Source organism: Eurosta solidaginis, chromosome 3, assembly GCF_040869045.1.
Source record: "Eurosta solidaginis isolate ZX-2024a chromosome 3, ASM4086904v1, whole genome shotgun sequence".
NCBI classification, from domain to species: Eukaryota; Metazoa; Arthropoda; class Insecta; order Diptera; family Tephritidae; genus Eurosta; species Eurosta solidaginis.
Window position 1 is genome coordinate 146,259,151 of NC_090321.1, and position 25,819 is coordinate 146,284,969.

At 40.1% G+C, this 25,819-nt stretch overlaps 1 pseudogene; it reads left to right on the forward strand.

The window, feature by feature from the left end:
* Positions 1 to 2,633: 2,633 nt before the first annotated feature.
* Positions 2,634 to 25,819, forward strand: part of LOC137246021 (eukaryotic translation initiation factor 3 subunit I-like) — a 50,983-nt pseudogene continuing 27,797 nt past the window's right edge.

Consider the following 25,819-nt stretch of genomic DNA (forward strand, 5'->3'; position numbering starts at 1 on the left):
GCACATATTACCGCCGATTTGTACCAAATTTTGCCAGCGTAGCCCATAGTCTCCACGAACTAACAAGGAAAACTAAAGCTTTTGAATGGAAGAAGGAGCAAGAAGTAGCTTTCCAAACATTGAAAGAGCGTTTGTGCACTGCCCCAATGTTGGCATATCCGATTTCAAGAGCAACGTTTATTCTAGATACAGATGCGAGCGGATATGCTATAGGAGGCGTTTTATCACAACTGGTCGATGGACAGGAGAAGGTAGTTACATATTACAGCCGTTCAATTGGAAAACCAGAGAGGAACTATTGCGTTAAACGGAGAGAGCTGTTGGCATTGATAGAGTGCATTAAACATTTCCACAAATACCTCTACGGCCAGCGATTCCGCTTCAGGACAGATCACGCAGCGTTGAAATGGCTTCTGCAGTTCCGTAATCCGGAAGGACAATTGGCACGGTGGATCGAGCGACTACAAAGCTATGACTTTTCCATTGAGCATCGAAAAGGTAGCACCCATGGAAATGCTGATGCAATGTCACGAAGACCATGTAGTTTGGAATGCAAGCACTGTTCAAAGGCCGAGGCTAAAGAAGACATTATAGATGTCCGGCTAATGACTATAACATATACAGATGAATGGGACAAGGAACAGCTGAGAAAGTGCCAGCTACAAGATACAGATCTGTCACGTGTTATGCAATGGCTCGAACGAAACGAAAGACCAAACAGAGAAGAGATGTCAGCAGAGAGCCCATTGCGAAGTCATATTGGGCACAGTGGAACAGTTTAGAATTGATATCCGGTTGCCTTCATCGAGTATGGGAAATTGAGGATGGTAAATGTAAGAAGAAACTGATAGATGTTCCCAGAAAGAGGATTCCTGACGTGCTCAACGAGCTGCATAATGGTCCAAGTGGAGGTCATCTTGGAATCACGAAGACGCTCGAGGAAATTAAGCAGAGATTCTATTGGGTTGGTTGCCGTCAGTCGGTCACCGAGTGGATTGCCAACTGTGAGGTATGCAACAGAGCGAAAGGGCCCAAAACACGAAGTCATGGCAGATGAAGCAATATATTTCAGGTGCACCATTTGAAGGGATCGCTATGGATGTCGCAGGTCCATTTCCTACTAGCAACTGCGGAAACAAGTAGTACTGGTGGTTATGGATTATTTCAGCAAATGGCCAGAGGTATACCCAATCCCAAACCAAGAAGCAGGAACAGTAGCAGAAGTGGTTAAAAACGAATGGGTTGCAAGGTATGTTGTACCAATGGAATTACATTCTGAACAAGGCAGGAATTTTGAATCAGCTGTGTTCCAAGAAATCTGCAAATCATTGGGCATTCGAAAAACACGGACAACTGCATTGCATCCTCAGTCCGATGGTATGGTGGAACGTTTCAAGAGAACCTTGGAGGAGCATTTAAGGAAAGTAGTAGACAAGTACCATAAGGAGTGGGATACCCGCATACCATTATTCTTGATGGCTTACCGATCAGCAGTGCATGAGACAACGGGCCAAACTCCTGCAAAAGTAATTTTTGGCAATGACCTTCGACTGCCAGCTGGTTTGAAGTATGGAATAGGTGCCGATACGGAGAGGAATGTCCAGAAATCCACTGATGTATTGGAAGAAGAGCTGAGAGAGATACACGATCCTGTAAGGCAACGAGCAAATATTATGAGTGACAAGATGAAAGCGAGGTACGATAAAGCAATTAATTCGGAAGGGTTTCAGGAAAGATATTTGGTGCTGCTATACAACCCACAACGAAAAAAAGGTTTGTCCCCGAAATTGCAGTGTAACTGGGAAGGCCCATACAAAGTTGTAAAATGGATCAACGATGTAGTGTACCGCATACAAACCATTGGCAAACCACGAACCAAAATGAAAGTGGTTCATTTGGAGAGGCTAGCAGCGGTTCGATAGAGAGATTTGTCTGATCGGGACGATCAGACTTAGGTGGATGCCAGTGTAACGAATGTTAGCAGCACTGAGCGATGCTATCGTCTCTAAGCCGATGCTAAGCAGTGACGTGAATTCACATCCATATATCAATCATTATGTATCTACATAAACAAAACAATAATTGCGTCTACACATATGTACCATGTACGTAAACGAGCAGCGGAGAGTCAATGCACAAACACATGCATATATCTGAGATACTCCTGAAAGTATGCAATGAGAAAAACTATACAATTATGCAATTGTAGTTACAGCTGAGAAGTTTGAGAGCTGCTGGACTAGTAGATTCTGGAAGCGCCTAGAAGATGCGAACGTTGAAATCCGAGAGTATAAAAGGCGGCAATTGTAGAGGCGCTGGAATTCAGTTTGATTTGAGATTTCGATTAAGACGCTATCTAGCGAGCAAGAGCAGTATTATTTTGAATAGTAGAGTTTCATTTGAGCTATCAATCAGTTTGGTTATTAAGCAAGCTATTCGTTGCACAGTTTGAGCGTTATTGTGAAGTACTTTAATAAAGGTCATATTGCATTATTACATATTGGAGTTATTTATTCAACAGTTTAGTGATTCGAACTTAGCAGAGAATTTGAAATAAGAGGATTTACAGCAAATTCGTTACAATTGGTGTCAGAAGAGGAATTGTTGAATAAATTCCAGAGGACAACAAGGACATGGCAAAGTTCAGTGAATTGAAGATCCAGCAACTGAAGAAAGAGTTGGAGAGCCGTGGATTGAATGCAAGCGGTGTTAAACTTGAACTTCAGGCAAGACTACGAGAGGCAATGGAAGCAGAAGGAATTGACGTGGAGAATGTATGTCTTTCATCTTGATGGCGACGAGACAACAAAAATTTAAGAGAAAAATGAAACTTCGCAGACAGTTACGAGCACAGATTTGAACATGATTTTAGCTGCAATATCTGCTCAAACATCGACAGTGGCATCTCAACTAGAATCCCAGGAGAACCGTATAACATCCAAGACGGAAACTCAACTGGAATCGCAGGAGACACGTTTAACATCCAAGATGGAAGAACAGAAGACATATATGGCATCCAAGATGGAATCACAGGCGTCACGAATTGCAGAACAATTAAAAGAGCAAGAGGCACGCATAACATTGCAACTCGAAGCCCAGGAAGAGCGTATTTCAACGAAGCTGGAGGCACAGGAAACAAAAGTCTCATGGCAGCTGGAGGCTTTTAGTGAACGACAAGATAAAATGGAGGCCGAGATGGATGCTTTGAAAGATCGTATACAGGAGTTGCAACTAAATCGCCCAGCAGTTTCAGCGAGTAATCCAAAGGTAAAAACACTATCTTTTGACGGTTCTGTTCCTTTCCAGGTCTTCAAGCTACAGTTTGAGAAAACCGCAGCAGTGAACAACTGGAATACGGAAGATAAAGTTGCTGCACTGTTCGTGGCATTGAAAGGGCCTGCAGCGGAAATCTTACAGACGATTCCAGAGTATGAACGGAACAGTTATGAAGTATTGATGGCTGCTGTAGAACGACGTTATGGAAGCGAGCATAGAAAACAGATATTCCAAATTGAGTTGCAAAACCGCTACCAAAAAGCAAATGAGACATTGCAGGAGTTTGCTTCAGATATTGAAAGATTGGCTCATCTTGCAAATGCGGACGCACCCGTGGAATACACTGAAAGGGTAAAAATCCAGAGCTTCATAAATGGCATACGAGATGTGGAAACGAAGCGGGCTACATATGCGAATCCAAAACTAACATTTGCTGAAACGGTATCGCATGAACTGACTCAGGAAACAGCCTCACTTTTGAGTAAGCCAGCGTACAAAGCTCATCGCGTGGAAGTTGAAAGGCCAGACTGGGTAGACGCAATTTTGTAAGCATTGAAGGGTACGCAGGAGAAAAATAATGATGCAGTCAAATGCTTTAAGTGTGGAAAGTAAGGACACATCGCGCGTTATTGCAACACCAACCCTAACAGTTCCAACAATGTGGGTGGTCGTAAACGCAGAGCTGAAGGAGATGAGCAAATATCCAAGTCCACTCAATCGTTAAACTAAAGAGAGTCAGCCGCAAGGGGCAACAGCTGGCTCCCTCAATTGAATGCCCCATAATCTCTATCTCGCAAGTTGGAAGAAGGTCAAGCAATCTTACTGTCGGAGGACATGTGGATGGAAAGGAACGGTTACTGACTGTAGATACGGGTGCATCCCATTCCATCATTCGATCAGATTTAGTCAACAAGAAGATAAGACCATTGCTTGGAGCAAGATTATGTACAGCCACGGGAGAGGAAACCCAGGTTATTGGAGAAGTAGAATGTGAAGTAGCAATTGGGAACGTCAACGTACTACACAATTTTATAGTGGCAGGTATTGTTGATGAAATCATAATTGGAGTGAACTTCTTAATCAACCAAGGCATCAAAATCGATATGCAAAGCCAGACGATGCGATATAAGAACATGGATGTGCCACTTAATTTCGGCTACGAGAGAGGCTACAGCAGTAAACGAGTGCTGGTGGAAGAGAGTCAGCAAATACCACCAAAATCAGAAGCAGTCATCTGGGCAAAGGTTGATGGAGATTGTGGGACAAACAAATTGTGGGTGGTCAAAGCAGCAAATAAATCAGCACTGAACATACTTGTAGGAAAAACCCTGGCTATGACAAAACAAGATGGACGTATTCCGGTAAGAGTACTCAATAAGTTCAAGTCACCATTCAATTTGACCAAAGGAGCTATTTTGGGAAGATGCCAAGAGGCCGAAGTAGTTATTAACTGTGAACAGCTCCAGGAACACGTTTCATCTAGTAATACTGATCTTTCAAATGACATCACGGCATGGACGAAGGGGCTAGAGGAAGATTATCAGAGTAAGGCAAAGCAACTGCTCCTAAAGTACGCAAACATCTTTGACCAGGATGGTTCCAAAACAGGCCGCACCAATGTTGTGAAACATCAAATTGACACTGGAGACGCGAGGCCGATACGTCAAGCTCCACGTAGTGTTCCACTGGCGAAGCGGGAAGTTGTGAGTCAAATTATTATTCAATAAATGAGCGACAGCGGCGTCATCGAACATCAGCTAGTCCCTGGAGCTCACCGGTAGTACTTGTAAAGAAGAAGGATGGAAAAATGAGGTTTTGCGTGGACTACCGGAAGTTGAATGACGTTACGAAAAAGGATAGCTACCCATTGCCAAGAATTGACGACACTCTGGACTCACTCTCTGGTACGAAATGGTTTTCCACACTGGACTTGAAAAGCGGGTCCTGGCAAGTGGAGGTGAAGGAGGAAGACAAAGAGAAAACAGCCTTCAGCGTCGGAGATGGTCTTTGGCAATTTACAGTAATGCCCTTTGGACTATGTAATGCACCAGCTACTTTCGAGAGACTCATGGATCTGGTATTGAAAGGACTACATTGGAAAACATGCTTGGTGTACCTGGACGACATCATCGTATTGGGCAAGAACTTTGATGAACATCTTAAAAACTTAGATGAAGTTTTCCAGAGAATAGCTGGCGCTGGTCTGAAGTTAAGTCCCATAAAGTGTGCGCTGTTTAAAAAGGAAGTAAATTATTTGGGGTAACGAGAAGGTAACGACAGAAGGTATCCGTACAGCGAATGAAAATATAGAGGTAGTAAAGGATTGGCCAAGACCACAGAATCTGCATGAATTGAGAAGTTTCCTTGGGCTGTGCACATATTACCGCCGATTTGTACCAAATTTTGCCAGCGTAGCCCATAGTCTCCACGAGCTAACAAGGAAAAATAGAGCTTTTGAATGGAAGAAGGAGCAAGAAGTAGCTTTCCAAACATTGAAAGAGTTTTGTGCACTGCCCCAATGTTGGCATATCCGATTTCAAGAGCAACGTTTATTCTAGATACAGATGCAGGCAGCGTTGAAATGGCTTCTGCAGTTCCGTAATCCGGAAGGACAATTGGCACGGTGGATCGAGCGACTACAAAGCTATGACTTTTCCATTGAGCATCGCAAAGGTAGCACCCATGGAAATGCTGATGCAATGTCACGAAGACCATGTAGTTTGGAATGCGAGCACTGTTCAAAGGGGCTAAAGAAGACATTATAGATGTCCGGCTAATGACTATAACGTGTACAGATGAATGGGACAAGGAACAGCTAAGAAAGTGCCAGCTAGAAGATACAGATCGGTCACGTGTTATGAAATGGCTCGAATGAAACGAAAGACCAAACGGAGAAGAGATGTCAGCAGAGAGCCCATTGCGAAGTCATATTGGGCACTGTGGAACAGTTTAGAATTGATATCCGGTTGCCTTCATCGAGTATGGGAAAGTGACGATGGTAAATTTAAGAAGAAACTGATAGTTGTTCCCAGAAAGAGGATTCCTGACGTGCTCAACGAGCTGCATAATGGTCCAAGTGGAGGTCATCTTGGAATCACGAAGATGCTCGAGGAAATTAAGCAGAGATTCTATTGGGTTGGCTGCCGTCAGTCGGTCACCGAGTGGATTGCCAACTGCGAGGTATGCAACAGAGCGAAATGGCCCAAAACACGAAGTCATGGCCATATGAAGCAGTATATTTCAGGTGCACCATTTGAAGGGATCGCTATGGATGTCGCATTTCCATTTCCTACTAGCAACCGCGGAAACAAGTAGTACTGGTGGTTATGGATTATTTCAGCAAATGGCCAGAGGTATACCCAATCCCAAACCAAGAAGCAGGAACAGTAGCAGAAGTGGTTAAAAACGAATGGGTTGCAAGGTATGTTGTACCAATGGAGTTACATTCTGACCAAGGCAGGAATTTTGAATCAGCTGTGTTCCAAGAAATGTGTAAATCATTGGGCATTCGAAAAACACGGACAACTGCATTGCATCCCCAGTCCGATGGTATGGTGGAACGTTTCAATAGAACCTTGGAGGAGCATTTAAGGAAAGTAGTAGACAAGTACCATAAGCGGATACCCGCGTACCATTATTCTTGATGGCTTACCGATCAGCAGTGCATGAGACAACGGGCCAAACCCCTGCAAAAGTAATTTTTGGCAATGACCTTCGACTGCCAGCTGATTTGAAGTATGGGATAGGTGCCGATACGGAGAGGAATATCAAGAAATCCACTGATGTATTGGAAGAAGAACTGAGAGAGATACACGATCTTGTAATGCAACGAGCAAAGATTATGAGTGACAAGATGAAAGCGAGGTACGATAAAGCAATTAATTCGGAAGGGTTTCAGGAAAGATATTTGGTGCTGCTATACAACCCACAACGAAAAAAAGGTTTGTCCCCGAAATTGCAGTGTAACTGGGAAGGCCCACACAAAGTTGTAAAATGGATCAACGATGTAGTGTACCGCATACAAACCATTGGCAAACCACGAACCAAAATGAAAGTGGTTCATTTGGAGAGGCTAGCAGCGGTTAGATCGAGAGATTTGTCTGATCGGGACGATCAGACTTAGGTGGAGGGTAGTGTAACGAATGTTAGCAGCACTGAGCGATGCTATCGTCTCTAAGCCGATGCTAAGCAGTGACGTGAATTCACATCCATATATCAATCATTATGTATCTACATAAACAAAGCAATAATTGCGTCTACACATATGTACCATGTACGTAAACGAGCAGCGGAAAGTCAATGCACAAACACATGCATATATCTGAGATACTCCTGAAAGTATGCAATGAGAAAAACTATAAAATTATGCAATTGTAGTTACAGCTGAGAAGTTTGAGAGCTGCTGGACTAGTAGATTCTGGAAGCACCTAGAAGATGCGTACGTTGAAATCCGAGAGTATAAAATGCGGCAATTGTAGAGGCGCTGGAATTCAGTTTGATTTGAGATTTCGATTAAAACGCTATCTAGTGAGCAAGAGCAGTATTATTTTGAGTAGTAGAGTTTCATTTGAACTATCAATCAGTTTGGTTATTAAGCAGGCTATTCGTTGCACAGTTTGAGCGTTATTGTGAAGTACTTTAATAAAGGCAATTTTGCACTATTACATATTGGACTTATTTATTCAATAGTTTAGTGATTCGAACTTAGCAGAGAATTTGAAATAAGAGGATTTGCAGCAAATTCGTTACATTATTATTATTATATTCTGAAATTAAAGTGTAATGAGTTTATTCAAAGCGACAATGGTAAACAGTTTATCTCGAAGGAAATGAAAAAAAATGTTTAGAAAATTATGGGATGACACACGTGAGGACGGGTTTGTGTTCTCCTTAAGCGAACGCCTCAGAACGAGTTAATAGAGAAATTGTTTCTAAAATAAGAATTTTCCTGAAGGATAAACCAGACCATACCGATTGGGATAAACATATACCAGAGATCTTAGCAGTATTGAGGAGCGACTTTCATACGGCAATTCAGTGCTCTCCATACTTTTTCATTATATGGTCAAAACATGGTCCAAAATGCCTCAGCGTACAAAATTTTGGAAAAACTCGGCAGCCTTAGGGAAGATCAGGTTACGATAGCAAATAGAGCGGACAAGTTGACTAATATTCGTGAGCAAATCCGCAGAAATTTAGATCAGGCCAAGGATAGGGGAATAAACACCTATAACAAGCGTTCTAGACAAGTCAACAACAAGGAAGGTCAGGAAGTTTTCCGGAAAAACTTTGCTTTGAGTAACTTCAAACAGGGCATTAACGCCAAATTCCTGCCAAAATATCTTAAGTGTCGAGTGCTCCGAAAAATAGGCAATGAATTGTATGATCTCGAGGACCTAAACGGGAAATTGATAGGTCGCTTCCATGCTTCGGATATTCGTCCACAATAACCGACAAGAACGTTTTTTTTTGCTAAATTTACAAAATGCTTTTTTTTAAACCTACAAATTAGATTTTTTTACCCTGTCTGGGCGTTTTGGCGGTCGGGGACATCTCGCCCAGTTCTCTCCCCGAGCGACGATATTCATAGGGTGTTCACACGCGTTCTCACCGGGAACCGTGAACAACCTGGCAGTCCAAACTCGAGTTGGACTAGCCTTACGGAGTTTTGACGAGTTCTCTTTCATTAAAATGTCTATATATTTTTTTAAGCCTTTCGGTGGGGGCGATAACCACTAGAAAATACCATAAGGAGTTTTGACGAGTTCTCCATAACAAATGTCTATCCGCCGCAAAGCCTTTTACCTAGGAAACAAAATTACTTAACCATTTTCCTCAACTGATTTTTTTTTTTTTTGATGGACCTTCTGTTGACCGGCTAGCTTCGCGATAGAACTTTGAGACTCTTACCTTAGGGGTGAGTCGTGCGCGACGTTAACTGACCTCGGAGGTTCTTGGAAGTGGCTCTCTACGGGTGAACCGATTTCCTGTTCGCTTCCTCGCCAGGTTCTCGAAGCGAAGCAGGTTTGTTATTTTAATATTCAATACTTTACTTTGTTTCATTTATCTTATTACTTACAATATATTATTTCAACAAGTCTCAAAAAGCATTAGTATATGGTTACGCGGTCGCTATCCAACTGGCAACTGTGTGTTTTAGATCCATCGTCATAGTCAAAGAGAAAGACCGGTTTTATATACCTAAGTACAGGTTGGCTGATATTGGTATATGAACTGTGCTCGCACATAACCAAAAAATGACAGCTATGTGAATTATGTAGTTAAGCAGCGGATTGATAGAATTTACGAGCAGGGACCGTGCATATACAGGGATCGTACATAACACCCCTTAACGCCCAGTTGTGTAAAATTGTGGAGGGCGTCTTTCTCTGCTCTATCGACGTGGAGTCGGCTCATTGAAGATGCTGTTGCTTCAGCGGCAGATTGTCGAGATTGCGGAGACTGCGTAGTGTGCGACGGATTTTCCGATGTTTCGTTATCTTGCTCCGCACTGGTTTCACTTGTTGTTTCCGATTGTGTTTCTATAAACTGAGGGGCATCGTCTACTTGGCGACTTCGCATTTGATCTTGATGTCGCTTGACCGTTCTCGAGTCTTGCAGCTTCACTGTGTATGAAATCGGCCCTGTTCTAGATAATATGGTACCTTGGATCCATTTTGGTCCTGAAGAGTAGTTTCGAATCCAGATAGCGTCACCTTCACTATATGTTTTTATTTTAATATTGTTGGCAACTTTTGACGATAACTAATGGGGATGGATCTTGTCGAAGTACGTCTTAAGTTGGCGGTTGAACATTAGCTCAGATGGCGAACGTCCTGTTGATGTATGTGGAGTGATATGCTGGTTAAAGAGGAATCGAGACAGTTTTAGATCTATATCCGTGCTTTCCGGAATTTTCTTCAGAACGTTCTTGGTTGTTTGCACCATTCTTTCAGCCTGCCCGTTAGAGGATGGATGAAATGGAGCAAAGCGAATTTGGCGAATTAGATTGTCTTGCAGGAAAACTTTAAATTCTTCTGATGTAAAGGCTGTACCATTGTCGGATACTGTGGCATCTGGCAATCCGTGTGCTGCAAAAAGATTTCGCAGTACTGTTATAGCCGATTTCGATGAGGTTGACTTTACTAAAAAAAATTCGAGCCACTTCGAAAATGAGTCGACTACGATAAAGAATAGTTTGCCTGAAAGTGGCCGGCAAAATCTACGTGAAGGCGTGGCCAGGATGATTTAGTAGTTTCCCACCAGTGAATTGGTGCATGCGCATTTTCGTTCCTTGTTTCCTGACATGGCACACACTTTATTACGGCACCTTCTATTTCTGATTCCATATTTGGCCACCAGACATAGCTTCGTGCCAAAGCTTTCATCCTGACAATGCCTGGGTGGCCTGTGTTTAACGCATTGAGAATTACCTTACGACTACCTGGTGGAATGATAGTTCGATTTCCCCAGAGTAGACAACCTTTGATTGACGATATCTCGTTTCGACGAGTATAAAATGGGTACAACGCATCAGTACGATTGACGGTTTCTGGCCATCCCCTTAACGCCCAGCTTAGCACCTTGGCGAGATTCACGTCCTTTGCAGTTTGCGTTGCAATTTGCTTGGCATCCACGATGGGTTTAGCAACTGTTTCTATCATTAACATTTCTTCGCTGTTGTCATTATAACGGGTTCCTTCAGGTATTGTTAAACGACTTAAACAATCTGCGTTCCCATTTTGTTACCTTGGCGATATACGAGGTCAAAATCGTAAGCGCGTAAATAAATGCAGCGACGTAGAATTGTAGTGGATATAACGGTGGGAACCGGTTTTGATGACGTAAATATACCCAAAAGCGGCCGATGGACGGTGACAAGAGTAAACTTTCTGCCATACAAATATTCGTGACATTTTTTTACCCCTGCAATTAAAGCCACAGCTTCTCTGTCAACTTGTGCATAATTTCTCTCTGCTTTCGACAGTGTCCTAGAGTAAAACGCTATGGGCCTTTCGGCGCCATCAGGCATACGATGACTAAGAACGGCACCGATGCCGTAAGGAGAGGCATCGCAAACTACTAATAAGGGTAACTTTGCATCATAATGTACGAGTACACGGTCTGACGTTAAAAGTTTTTTTAGATTTTCGAAAACTGCCTTATGTTTATCTGTCCAACTCCAACGGCTGTTCTTATCTAAAAGGCGATGAAGGGGTTCGGCCAGCGTCGCTTTGTTTGAAAGGAACGCGTGGTAAAAATTCCGGAGTCCCAAAGACGCTTGAAGCTGTTTTTTATCGGTAGAAATCTTATTCGATGCTGGCCTAATGCCCTGGGAGTCCAGCTTGAAACCAAGAAAATCAACAACTGGGACTCCAAATGCGCATTTATCTTTACGTAGCCGCAACCCCGATTCATCGAATCGTGTAAAAACCTGTTCAATACGTTCTGCAAGTTCGGTTTCTGCTTTACCCATTACCATTAAAAAAAAAATAAATGTAAGGCGCGATAATCTCCGAAGAGATCTAAGGCCGAGCTTCTCTTCCAATTTGCGTCGTGCTGCTCTTGATTTTCCCTACAAATTGGCCGGACCGGACATACATGTTTTATGCCGACTCCGAACGGCATCTGCAAGGCAGATGAGTTTTCTCTGAGAGCTTTTCATGGCAGAAATACACTCGGAGCGCTTGCCAGTCACTGCCGAGGGGCGACCCCGCTTAGAAAAATTTTCTTCTAATTGAAAAACCTTATTTATAAAATTTTGAGGTTGCTTTGCCCGGGAGTTGAACCCAGGGCATACGGTGTGATAGGCGGAGCACGCTACCATCACAACACGGTGGCTGCCATTACCATTATATCACCAAAATAAGGCAACACACCCGGTATGTTTCGCAAGAGCGATTCAATAAAGTTTTGGAAAATGCCGGGTGCAGAGGAGATTCCAAATTGAAGACGTGTTACTCCGAATGCTCCTTTATGTGTAACGATTGTTTGCAGTAGTGACGACTGCTCATCAACAACCAATTGTTGATATGCCTGTGCCAAATCAAGCTTGGCGAATATGTTTCCACCCTCTATAAACGAGAGCAGGGTCCTAACGGCAGGAATTTGAAAATTATGTGGCCTGAGTGCCTTGTTGAGTGTTGACTTGTAGTCTCCACAAATTCACACTGAGCCATCGCGTTTAAGAACTGGTACGATAGGTGTTGCCCAGTCAGAGTACTCAACAGGTTGTAATATGCCTTGTCTGCATAATCGGTCCAATTGGGATTCGACGAGTGCTCTGGTGGCTAATGGAATTGGCTGAACATTTCTATCAATCTGAAGTATAATTGGGTTTCCTTTAAAACACCAAGTTCGTCGGAAAATAGGTGATTGAATTTTGAAAGTACCTTAGCAATTGACGGTACATCTGCAATGACATTTACTCCTTCAATGCTAATACCCAAAGGAGCGAACCAATTGAATCCCAAGACAGCTGAGCGGTTGCCATCCAGAATGACTATTGGAAGTCCTGTCACTTTTCGGGATTGATATGTGACGTCTACCTCTATGACTCCTTTAATAGGGATGTGATTACGTTGATAATCCATCAACTGAAGGTCCCAACTATGTATCTTAGGCTGGCTATTTGGCCATGTGCGCTGAAAAGTCTGCGTTGAAATTATGGTGTAGTTCGAGCCCGAGTCGATTTCAAATTGACACGAACGTCCATTTATAACTATCGACGTTGACTTCTTAAAATTAGCCACAGGTAGAATTTGATTGATACACTGTGGTTTTGATATTTTTCCACGACGTGAATTGTTAGATGCTTTCTGAGGAGTAGACGATGAGTTGGATGTTGCCGAGCGAGAGACGCGTTGCAAATGGCCCTTGGTGCCGCATGCCGAGCATACAGTTTCACGGTGCTGGCACTGAAAACGAGGGTGCTACCCCCGCAACCGTTGCAAGGCTTACTGTTAGCCTTATTTGCTTTATATTTGTTTTTGTTTCGGGGTGGTAAATTGTTGCTATCTCCTTTAGTAATTTGATGCACTTGCTCGGATCGCCGCATTACTAGCGCATTCTTTGCCGCTACTTCTGCCGTTGAAGCGCGGTCGATAACTTTCTTGAGTACTATATCAGATTCAGAGAGAAGGCTTTTCTGAAGTGCCTCATCCCGTAAACCACAGACTAAACGATCGCGTAACATGCGGTCCAAAGCGCTCCCGAAATGGTATCAAAAAGTTTTATAAATTTGGTTTTTTTTTTATAAAAGTGGTATTCATGTATAAATTTCCATGCATCGTGAAATGCCAAAATTTTGTGCCTACTGCTATTTTCATGCTCAAGAAAAATGCAAAATTTTTCTTGAATGTTTTTTAATCTGCGTACAGCGCTTAATAATACCAAAATGTAAGCTTTCGATTTCAAAGTATTTTCGAAAGTATGTATGTAGTCTGTTTTTAAATACTTTCAGGGCCGCGGAGAGGATGATTTTAAGTTAGATAAATGTTTTTGACACAATTTTATAAGCGGTATCTGTCAAAAATGCTTCAACTAACTTAAAATCACATTTTATTTCGACTTCCGAACAACTTAAGTGGTCGCCATTTCCTTCAAATCACACTCCATACTACTCTAAAAAAACGGAGAAAAAGTAAAGCGTGATTGGCTCGTTTCTAGTGCAACAAAAGAAGCGCTTTTTTTGTTTTCCATGCCGGCTTTTCAGTAAAATTTCCGATCAGTTTTCAGAAAATCTTCAGGTTATTCTAAAGAAAAAGGTTGGAAGAGGTCACACGACAACATTCCTGAACATGAAAATAGTCAAAATCATAAAACTTGCTATATAGGGTGGCGCCAATATGAAATGAGAATTCGAAATGCAAGTTCAGTGGATTTTCCCTTAGCGGAAACCCCTAAAAATGAAGCAGCTTGCTGGAGTATTTTGTAAGTGATCAGCAATTATGACCCCATATTGCATGAACATTTGGAGAAGGTGAGGGAATCTCAAACGAAAAAGAATCGTCTCCAAGCACATTATTTGTCTCATGGAATACAAAATGAGTTCATAGAAATCTGTGTAAGTTAAGTAATTAGAAAGATAGAAGGCGAGAGAAAGTCCGTCAAGTATTACATAGTAATAGTGGATGCGACCCCTGATTCGGAGCATATTGAGCAGACTGTTTTTATATTGCGTTACGTTTTATTAGACAGGGACTCCGGAAAATGGAAAATCCAAGAACGCTTCTTAGAGTTTGTCGATTGTAACGCAAAAATAGGAGAAGCTATCGCTGAGCTGATTCGCAGCACTCTAAAAAAGCACAATATTCCACTGGGATTCAAGGGGTTGTGTAGCGCAATATATAGCTTCTCCAACCCAATTGTCAACCTCACCTTCGAGCGGCGAATCCCGTTTCACTAACAGACGAGGCTCTGGCGACCCCAAGCTCCTCAGGGAACTTGGGGGTGGGGAGGGAGGGATGGCCTGAAGGTTTAATGTGGCCATATAAATCGTTCCCGAGATGGTCGGGCCAGCACCTTAATGGTGCTGTTACCGGAGCGTATCGAATCTGTATCCGACAAAGGACCATCACATTGATAACACTCCCCAAAGCCTTCGGGGAGTAACCTAATCGCTACAACAACAACAACAACAACAATTTTCCACTGGATGACTGCCGTGGGCATGATAATGGCAGTACTATGAGCGGTCATTACAAAGGAGCGCAGAGCAATATCCTGAGAGATAACTCCCTGGCAATATTTGCACCTTGTGCTTGTCATAGTTTAAATTTATGTGGAGTGCAAGCTGCTGAATGTTGTGCAGAAGTCATCACATTTTTCGGTATTACGCAGAAAATTTATAATATCTTTAGCGCAAGCCCTCAGAGATGGGAAATTCTCAAGGAAAATACTAATTGCTCCTTGCACAGCATGTCACAAACACGATGGTCTGCTCGTGTGGATAGTGTGAAACCTTTCGCAACTCACATTCCGCAAGAAGGCTATTGATGAAATCAAGCTTTTAAATCTAAGTTCAGAAACCGTAACGGATTTGGAAGGTATTGAAGCATATATGGGGAAATTTGAGTGTATCCTCTTAGCCTCCATTTGGCTCAAAGTGTTGACGGTAATCAACCATCGAAATGTGGTACTGCAAGCTAGAAATGCCACACTGGACGTGGAAACAGAAAATATACGTAGCCTGATTGATGAGTTGAAGAAGTTCAGGGACCAATGGTCAATCATACTTCAAGAATGTAAGATTCTGACAGGGAGTATAGGAGTTGTGAATACATTCGCAGAGAAAAGAAGGAAGATAAGAAAGCGCTAGTTCGATGAATTACCTAGCGAATCACCTGAGTGTGATTCAAGCAAGTTTTTTACCTTCTTTTGGACTGCTTGATTGGTAACATGACAAGACGTTTCGAAGCCGTAAATGACATTGCGATTAAAATTAGTTTTTTGTGGAAGTATCAGGATCTGACAGAAGAAGAGCTCAGAGAAAAGGCAGCGGCATTCTGCACGATTTATGTTATCGATATTTCTACGGATCTAATAGATGAAATCATTTATCTCAAAGCCATCCACTTAGGAAATTTGGGATGTGATTCGCTGCCACCATTTCAACTTCTGAACAAATTTCATGACTTGAAGATGGATTATCTCCGAACATCTGCATAGCATTAAGAATATTTTGCACACTTCCAGTCAGTGTGGCTGAAGGAGGGCGTTCTTTTAGTCTATTGTCTCGCGTGAAAAATTTTTTACGTTCTACTATGAGCCACAATCGCTTGACAAGCCTTGGAACATTGGCGTTGGAGTCCAGCCTTGCTCGCAGCATTAGTTTTGAATCGGTAATTTCCGTATTCGCAGACCAAAAAGCACGGAAGGTTTTCCTTGGCTGGTTCAAGCTCTTAAAATGTACATATTTAGAAAAAGTTAATGTAAGCAAATCCAACAATTGAATCTAACATTTCATTTATGTAAGTGCTCCAGTAAATCTTATTTTATATGAAATAAAACTGGCAATGTGAATTGAAAAATTTATGTATGTTATGTTATTTTTTTACTGACTTGAGTTTATTTTTCACATTATTATTATCGAGGTCAATACGCGTCTTTTGACACCTCTCTCGTTATTTTTTGTAGCGTATTAGCAGTCAACACCTCAACTAGACTTTTACCGACAACTCAAACACCCATTTGCTTGCAATTAAAAACTTTTTAAGAGCACATTTTTTGTTTCTGTGAAATAAATTTCAATTTTTAAAATTATTGCAAAAACCGAGAAAAAAATTGTTCTTGAGCACATTTTTGCACGCAAGGAAAAGCACAAGCAATTTCCCCTATCCCCCAATATTCCATTGGTGTGAGAAAATTCCCAATAACGGCAACCACCATGGCGTAACTATACAAGGTGACAGCTGACTCGTAGTTTTTATACGATTTGACACATCAACTTTCAGCGCAGTACGATTTTGCCATTAGTCCATCGGTTCACAAAAACAAAGTATATGGGAACCTTTAATGATGGCTGCAGGAATATCACCGCGACTACCCAGTTGCATGGTTCCAAAATGGCAACCACAGTTAATCATGCGATTTAACGGCGCCGTTCCACTGCGCAGTTGCAATAGTTGGAATGGAATTTTTCTTTAACGGCTTGACGGCATAGGAGACCATTTTGAAGAATCAAAAAGTAAAGTGCACGCGTCATAGCCGGGTGAGGTCGCGAGTTTGTGAAAAAAAGAAAAGGAATTAAACTTAAAGCAAATATTTTGTGCGGTTGATCCGGAGAAAACATAGAATACGTCATAAGAAACAAAATCTCTTGCAGAACTGCTTACAATCCCTTACTGGCAGTTTATTAAATTTTAAAATATGTCCCATAGAGTTTAGGGAAAATATTTGTGTGATCTGCAATCTTAATTTACGCCTTCCAACAATTTATATTTTTTTTATGCCAACATGCAATGCATGTAGAGTGCATTGTGCAAAGCCTGGTTGAAAATATATGCCCTATATGCTCATCGCAAGCTAGTTTCTTTTGCGATGCATCTCGAAATGTGGAACAGCAAATGGTTCCAATTAAAACCATTAACTATATATCAGCCATGTTATCAAAGATGATTTTAAGTTCATCACCTCACCAGTTTATTAAATTTTAAAATATGTCCCATAGAGTTTAGGGAAAATATTTGTGTGATCTGCAAACTTAATTTACGCCTTCCAACAATCTATTTTTTTTTTTATGCCAACATTCAATGCATGTAGAGTGCATTGTGAAAGCCTGGTTGAAAATATATGCCCTATATGCTCATCGCAAGCTAGTTTCTTTTGCGATGCATCTCGAAATGTGGAACAGCAAATGGTTCCAATTAAAACCATTAACTATATATCAGCCATGTTATCAAAGAGGATTTTAAGTTCATCGATTTAAAGTCTATATCTACTAAACGAAACAGATAAAGAAAATGATGAATTATCAGAAAATTGGGGTTGGATTTTAATGAATGCAAAAAAAATCTGTTTGCAACGTATAGATGTTGTGAAGCCTGGGTCCCACCGGTTTTGTGTGTTTCGAACATAGTCTAATGTGGTTCATAACTAGTTCTGAAAATAAAAAAATAAGTTAAAACGGAATATTACCAAAACACTTTATTTTATATCCTACTTAAGTATACCAATAAAAAATTAAAACAGAAGCTAAGACGTAAAAAGATAAGAAAACCAAAGAGCCAACGAGGATTGGTTTATAAATCTAACAAATATTGACGTACCCGACGAGTGCCGGTGGGTACTCTCAATGGGGAAAAAATTTGCCCTACCTGTTACTAGAGACACATTTTCTCCGATACATTTAATTGCAGACCTTGAACAAGCAATACAGACGATGGAAGATGATAGACAAAAGGACACCATCAGATGTAAGTTTGCTACCAAGATCAACACCTTCAAAAATAAAATAAGGAACGGCCCAAAGGACAAAATTATAATAAAATGGTTTAAGAATACAAAAGAATTTCTGAAACAACACAAAGACTCTATAGTAGTTACCAATGCTGATAAAGGAAGCAAAACAGTAATGATGTACAAGACAGACTACAAACAAAAAATGAAAGAGCTACTAAACAATAAGACAACTTACAAAACCATACGGATGGCTCCAACACATCAGTTACAAAGGAAGAACAATAACATCGTGAACGATATCTATAACCAAAAGAACATAAACCTCAAACAGAAGACACAACTCGCGTGCACTGCGGCAGTAGCACCTAGACTGTATGGCCTCCCAAAGATACATAAAGAAAATACGCCCCTTCGTCCGATATCGTCGTCCGTCATTGTACCTTGTTACAACCTTTCGAAATACATAGGCCACACACTGAAAGAAATAGTATCAAAAAGGTATAACGTCCAAAATACGTTCCAAGTGAAAGAAAAATTAAAACATATAGAGATAGAAGATGACGAAATCCTGGTATCGTTCGATGTGATATCTCTCTTTACCAATATACACACACAATTAGCAATCCACACCATTATGCAGCAATGGAAAACATTAGAGGAACACACAACACTAACCAGACCTCAGTTTCAAAAAATTTTAGAGTTTTGCCTACGCGACAACAATTACTTTATGTACGGTGTAACCCTTTATCGACAAGTTTTTGGTATGCCAATGGGAAATCCCTTATCGCCCACGGTGGCAGATATAAAAAAAAAATTAATAAATGTAAGGCGCGATAACCTCCGAAGAGATCTAAGGCCGAGCTTCTCTTCCAATTTGCGTCGTGCTCCTCTTGATTTTCCCTACAAATTAGCCGGACGGGACCTACATGTTTTATGCCGACTTCGAATGGCATATGCAAGGCAGATGAGTTTTCACTGAGAGCTTTTCATGGCAGAAATACACCCGGAGCGCTTGCCAAACACTGCCGAGGAGGCTGCAGATTTCGTGTTAAATAAAATTATAGACGACAGCATTACTGAACTGAAATCCCGTGACATATATATCAAATACATAGACAAATATGTAGACGATATATTAAATAAATATATATAAGCTATTGTAAAAATCCAAGACGTGGAAGATATTCTCAAAACACTGAACGCACAACATAAAAAAATCCAGTTCACGACAGAAAAAGAAAAGAAACAAAAATTAACCTTCCAAGACATCGAAATTGTAAGAGAAAACAACAAAATCAAAACGAACTGGTACTATAAATCCATAGCTTCCTCCAGAATGATAAATTACCATTCCAACCACCCATGGACCCAGAAGAAAAATACCGCCGTAAACCTCATTAACGAAATTTTCACCCTAAGCGACCAGGAGTTCAGAATAGACAAAGAGGGGAAAATAAAAAATATCCTATCCAAAAATGGATACCCTAATACAGTGATTGAAATGCTTATACAAACAACAATTAATAGATTAGAACAGGAACACAGTACTATGGAAAACAAACAAGAACGGGAAAATAAAGTGTATACATGACAGTCACATATATACTTGGCTTAACGGACAACAAAACATTAAACAAAATTATGAACAACAACAACAACACAAGCTTTGCACACAAACCGCACTGTACCCTAAATAAAATATTTACACAAATAAAAGGCAAAATAGACAAAGAACAACAACACAATGTCATATACGAAATAAAATGCAATGGTAAAGTTGGTGAAAACTGCAACAAAATATACATTGGTACAACAAAACTTTGGGAATTCGAGTCAATGAGCACAAAGCAGATGCAAGAAATAACAAAACGACCAACTTACAAACAACAAACATTCAGCGGACTTTACAATTGTACGAATACTAGACGTAGAAAAAAGAACAAAAACCCGACTGACACTGGAAGGACTGAGGATACAACAACGAATAAAAGATGCTGTCAATTTTAAAGAAGTTGTGGACAACATAAATTGCGCTTATTCAACAGCGATTTCAGAGAGTAAACATGTATGCGCACGAAAATAGTCGCAAGTACTTTTTGTGAATTGTTTTCAATGTTGTTTGTTTATATGTTATAATTTAATGTTATATGTACTACTACTATGCTCCCTGAAGAAGGTGCAAAATAGCACCGAAATGCATAGGAGAAAAAGGAAAACTTAGCGTTAGCCTTACAATTTGAAATCGGCCGTAAAGCTCAATAAATATCAACATAAGAAAACCATGATTGTAAACCATTATAACAACAAAAAAATTATGAGAAGCCCGACAAAAATTCGCGAATGTGCCGATAACTGTGCAAAAAAATAAGATTTTGGGGGTTTTGCTATACGGGTGTTGAACGGGCATCAACTAGAGGAACTCGATTGTTCAACGAGCGAACTTCTCCGTTCATATCGGGTTCGCTCAACTTCAAAAAAGAAAAAGAAAACCCAGTAAGTAGACCAGTGCGCAATATGGTTAACAAAATCCTAATCCCATTAAACGCCCACTATACGCTCTAAATTAAGCAGTAATAGCATAACACCCGAAGTCGCTTTGTCGAGCGAAATAGATGCCACAAGCAGTGACCATAAACGCCACTTATTTTGCTTTTTCTTTCTTACCCCAGGAGCACCCAACTACCACCATCAACCACGCCTACAAAACCTGCTACGACGTCGGCCAACTAAACGGCCTCCTGCACCACCAATAGTGACAACAAAAGGCAGAGGCCCATCTAAACGGCCTCCTGTAACACCAATCGTGTCAACAAAAAGGCAGGGGCCCATTTACACGACCTCCTCCACCACCAATAGTGACAAGAAAAGACAGAGGCCCATCTAAACGGCCTCATGCACCACCAACAGGGTCAACAAAAAGGTTGAGGCCCATCTAAAAGGCCTCCTGCACAACCAAAAGCGACAACAAAAGGCAGAGGCCCATATAAACGGCCTCCTACTCCACCAATAGTGACAACAAAAGGCAGAGGCCCATCTAAACGGCCTCATGCACCACCAAAAGTGTCAACAAAAAGGCAGAGGCCCGCCTAAACGGCCTCCTGCACCACCAATAGTGACAACAAAAGGCAGAGGCACATTTAAACGGCCTCCTGTACAACCAACAGTGACAACAAAAAGGCAGAGGCCCATCTAAACGGCCTCCTGCACCATAAATAGGGACAACAAAAGGCAGAGGCCCTTTTAAAAGGCCTCCTGCACCACCAATAGTGACAACAAAAGGCAGAGGCCTATCTAAACGACCTCCTCCACCACCAATAATGACAAGAAAAGACAGAGGCCCATCTTAACGGCCTCCTGCACCACCAACAGTGTCAACAAAAAGGCAAGGCCCATCTAAACGGCTTCCTGCACCAACAACAGTGATAACAGAAAGGCAGATGCCCACCTAAGCGGCCTCCTGCACTACCAATAACGATAACTAAAAGGCAGAGGCCCACCTAAACGGCCTTCTGCAGCACCAAGAGGGATAACTTACCGGCAACAACAAAAAGGCAGAGGCCCACCCGGTAACAACAACATGATTATAATGATATAATATGTGATAATGTAATGATATAATATGATATAATGATATAATTAATGATTATAATTAAACGGAATTTTGAAAAACTTAAAAAAAAGTTTTTAGAAATTGAAAAAAAAAATTAAATAATAAATGCATAAGAGGAAAATTTGAAGTTAGAAAAACTAAAATCTAAAATAGGTATAAACTTAATTAAATACATAGAAAAGAAAAATTTAGAGTTATGAAACTGAAGCTCAAAATAGACTTTAAATGGGAAAATAATTAAACCTAATTAAGATAAATAATTTTGTAGGGCCAGGTATTTTAGTTAAACTTCTTGTTGTTTTATTTGGAGCTTTTCGGCCGGGTTATCTCAATAAAATCTAGTTTTTGATTTCAATCAACGCGTTTAGACGTATATTCGCGTCTTCATCAGGATTCAAATTTATTTTTTAGGAAATACGAAAAACAAAGTTTTTAAATACAGGCAAATTAATATGTTACATATAAAACTGATTTTACATTTCACTAAACTTACATTATTGAAAAGATTAAATTCGTCTAATTGTTGAGCACATATAACCATATATACACAACATTAACAAACAGATACATTTTGTAAAAAGTTAAACCGCACAGCACGTCTTTATTCGTCAATCTTTTGCATTGACTGTGATCGTTGTCCCTTCAAAAAACGCGAGTACTCCATAAATAATGTATGGAATACTCCTTTGGGAGTATAGGAGTATTCCAAAACTAATCTGTATTCATACAAAAAATGTGCTCCAATTAACATTGCGATGTCCTAGGAGAGGAGTAGGTGACCCCACTCTCGCTTTGTTTGTGAGTATTCCATAGAGTACATACGTGAGCGTACTTTCCAAAGTACTTTCACTGTAGTACTCCATGGAGCCCCCACAGAGGATCATATGCCAAAGTACTAAAGAGGAATTGTGTCGGAAAGAATTATCGGAGTGAATTTAATTTAAAATTAAGGTAAATGAAAGAGGGCAATACAACTTTTATATTTTTTACTACGAATATTCTTATGTTATTTAGCATTTGCGTGAATAAAGAACCTAATATTTCTCTATACTATAGTATGTATACATAAAACCAGTGCGCGGTTGAATTTTATCAGAGTTGCCATAGTAAAATTTTATTATCAGTTAATTGTATGCAATATTTTACTTTTGGCAACTCTGTTCGATGGTCATCGTGTCGTGATCACGGTCGTTAAAAACGAGTAAAGATCGGATGATGGTGGTCCGCAAACGCATTGCAAAGGAGTATTATTGAGAACTCCAACATCCCTACAAAAAAATTTGGTCATAAAACTTACCCACGCCCATGCAAAAGTGACTAGGAATATAACCTATGACGGTGTAATAGCTAGTCAAATGACGTGGAATGACGAGAGCGTTTTTGCAGGGATGAAGAAAATGGAACACGTAATCCAACAATTTTTGCAGGGGTAGCATACCCAGCATAAATGTACCCGTAAATTGATTAGTAAAATGACTAAAAGCTGTGTCGATGGAACACGTAAATCGTTAAGTAGCATTTGTACAGGGCGTCGGGACTGTTTGTGACCAGTCCATTCCGTCGTACCTATTTATATGATTGTCCATACTGCTCACACATATACGGTATTAGGATATCGAAATGTAAACAAACTATCAGGGATGCACCTTAACGTAAAGCGCCAAATACACGACACGAACATTTCCGCGAACATTCCGCAATCTTGTTCGCAGCTTTGGCCATAACCCATACGAACTTTTGGCCGAACATTAGTTCTCTTTCAGACAGCGATGAATACGGACAACAATTGTGCTGCAGCAATATTGCTCGCTGGGGCAATTAAGCGTAAAAAAAGAGAGAAGATCGCAAAAAAAGAATTTGGTGCAAAGAATGGTTTAAAAAACGAGCAGTTCTTGGGCAAAGTGAGCTTATTAAAGAACTGGAATTCACGTCACAAAATGATTTTAAAAATTACGTTCGTATGAGCAAGGCAACATTTGACCAACTTTTACAAAAAATTTTGCCACTCATAACGAAACGGGATACAATAATGAGAGAAGCGATTCCCCCTCATCACCGCCTTGCTTTAACTTTGCGCTTTCTAGCTACTGACAATAGCTTTGAAGACTTAACATTTTTGACAGCAATTGCGCCCCAAACGATTGGGAAAATAGTTGCATTGTGGTAACGCCTGCCAAAGGTTCTTCTTGATCTTTCAAAAAGCATAGCAAATCATAGCACCAAAGAGTAGGAACATATTCATCCTCAGCACCAGCACCAGACTTCAAACTATCTCTCTTTTTTTTTTTGATTCACGCCGGTATTGCGCCCGCAAACTACTATTTTTTTTATAACTGTATCGTTTGTGGCATCAGGATCTACTTCTTTTAATTTTTCGATTAAAGTCGCATAATCATTATTCTTTTTAATTCTATTACAATAATCTTTGCATTTTACTTGCCACAATGATGGCAAAGATTTATACATTTCAATAAATTCACTCAGAGATTTTTTATTGTCCATTTTACTTTTCCGCGCACGTCTGTTCCGTTCAGAAATTACTACGATTATGAGCTATTTCGCCATACACGCACAAACAGTTCGCGCAAATGTTGGCCAAAAATTTAAATATTTTGATTTTTGGCGAACATTTGCGCGAACTGGCAAACACCACCATACACGACAGAAAAAGTCGCAGAATGTTCGCGGAAATGTTCGTGTCGTGTATTTGGCGCTTTAAGCTAATCGTTTATCAAAAAAATTTCCACCGTTTCCATTGAAACACTTCGAAATATTATCGATAAAGAAATTATCAAGATAAATTGTATCTCGTTTTTAACCGAAACGAAAAGCATTCGTTAACATTAAAAACGTTAACAAAAACGTGATACTTTATGTTTGAATTGTGCTGGCAATGCTATAGCCATGGTGAAGCCGTAAGGTGGTAGCAGCGAGCGGACATACGCACACAAACTCCATGTAATTTGTTTGTGTAGTTGGTGGTAATGTCAAAAATACTCTGAGAAATTTTCGTACTGTCAAAATTCATGAGAAAAGTTGCAATCAGCTTGGCTAATGATTTCACCTATAATGACTCCGCCATCAATCAGCTTTGCCAGCATAGTTTGAAATTAATAATCAACATAAACGATTTCATTTCGTTTTGATATGGCAGAAAACGAAACAAAATCATTTCGTTAATTTGACTTTCTTAACGTTAATAAACGAAACGAAGTGTCTTTGTTTCGTTTATTAACGTTAATTATCATAACGAAATGATATCGGTTCGTTGGTTAAGCATGCCTGCAAACTATACTGCTGTACTGTTCTTACATTCACGTTATGGCAGTCATTTTTTAAATTATATACCTGTAACTTTACGAGTGTTTTTACAGTATTTTTACGTTACTATGACCGCCTTTTTACTAGTATTATGACCGTTCTTTTACTTGGATTATACTGCTATATGAATAAACATTTCTTTAATTCAAATCCATTAACATTTCTTTTATTCAACATTTTTATAATATATTACATTATTTATAATAGTAGTAAATTATTAGCTATAAATCTTAAGGAAGGAATAGTTTTTCAGTCTTGTTGGTGACCCATAAATACAAATTTTATTGTATGCGATTGTATGCATACAAAGTTAAGGGAAACTTAAATAAATAAATTAATGTTATAGAAAACAAAAGAGAAGAACTAACAGAACTATTGGTCGCAGTAAACCATCAAATCGGCAATTCACAATTTCTGTTTGTAATTCAGAAAATTATAATTGAACTTAAATTGTAATTTTCTGAATGAAAATTTCTATTGAAAATTGTGAACTTCAATTGTAATTTTTTGAACTTCAATTGAAATTCCTGAGCTTTCAGAACTTCAATTACAACTTTCAAAATTTTTTTACATAAAATGAACAATTTAACATTTTTTCTGACAGTTAAAGTGGTGAATTGCCTACCAGAGGTTTGAAACCACTTGCATTCGGGTTGGCACTTCTCTATATCATTAATATATCAATATATTTTTAACAATTTAATTAAT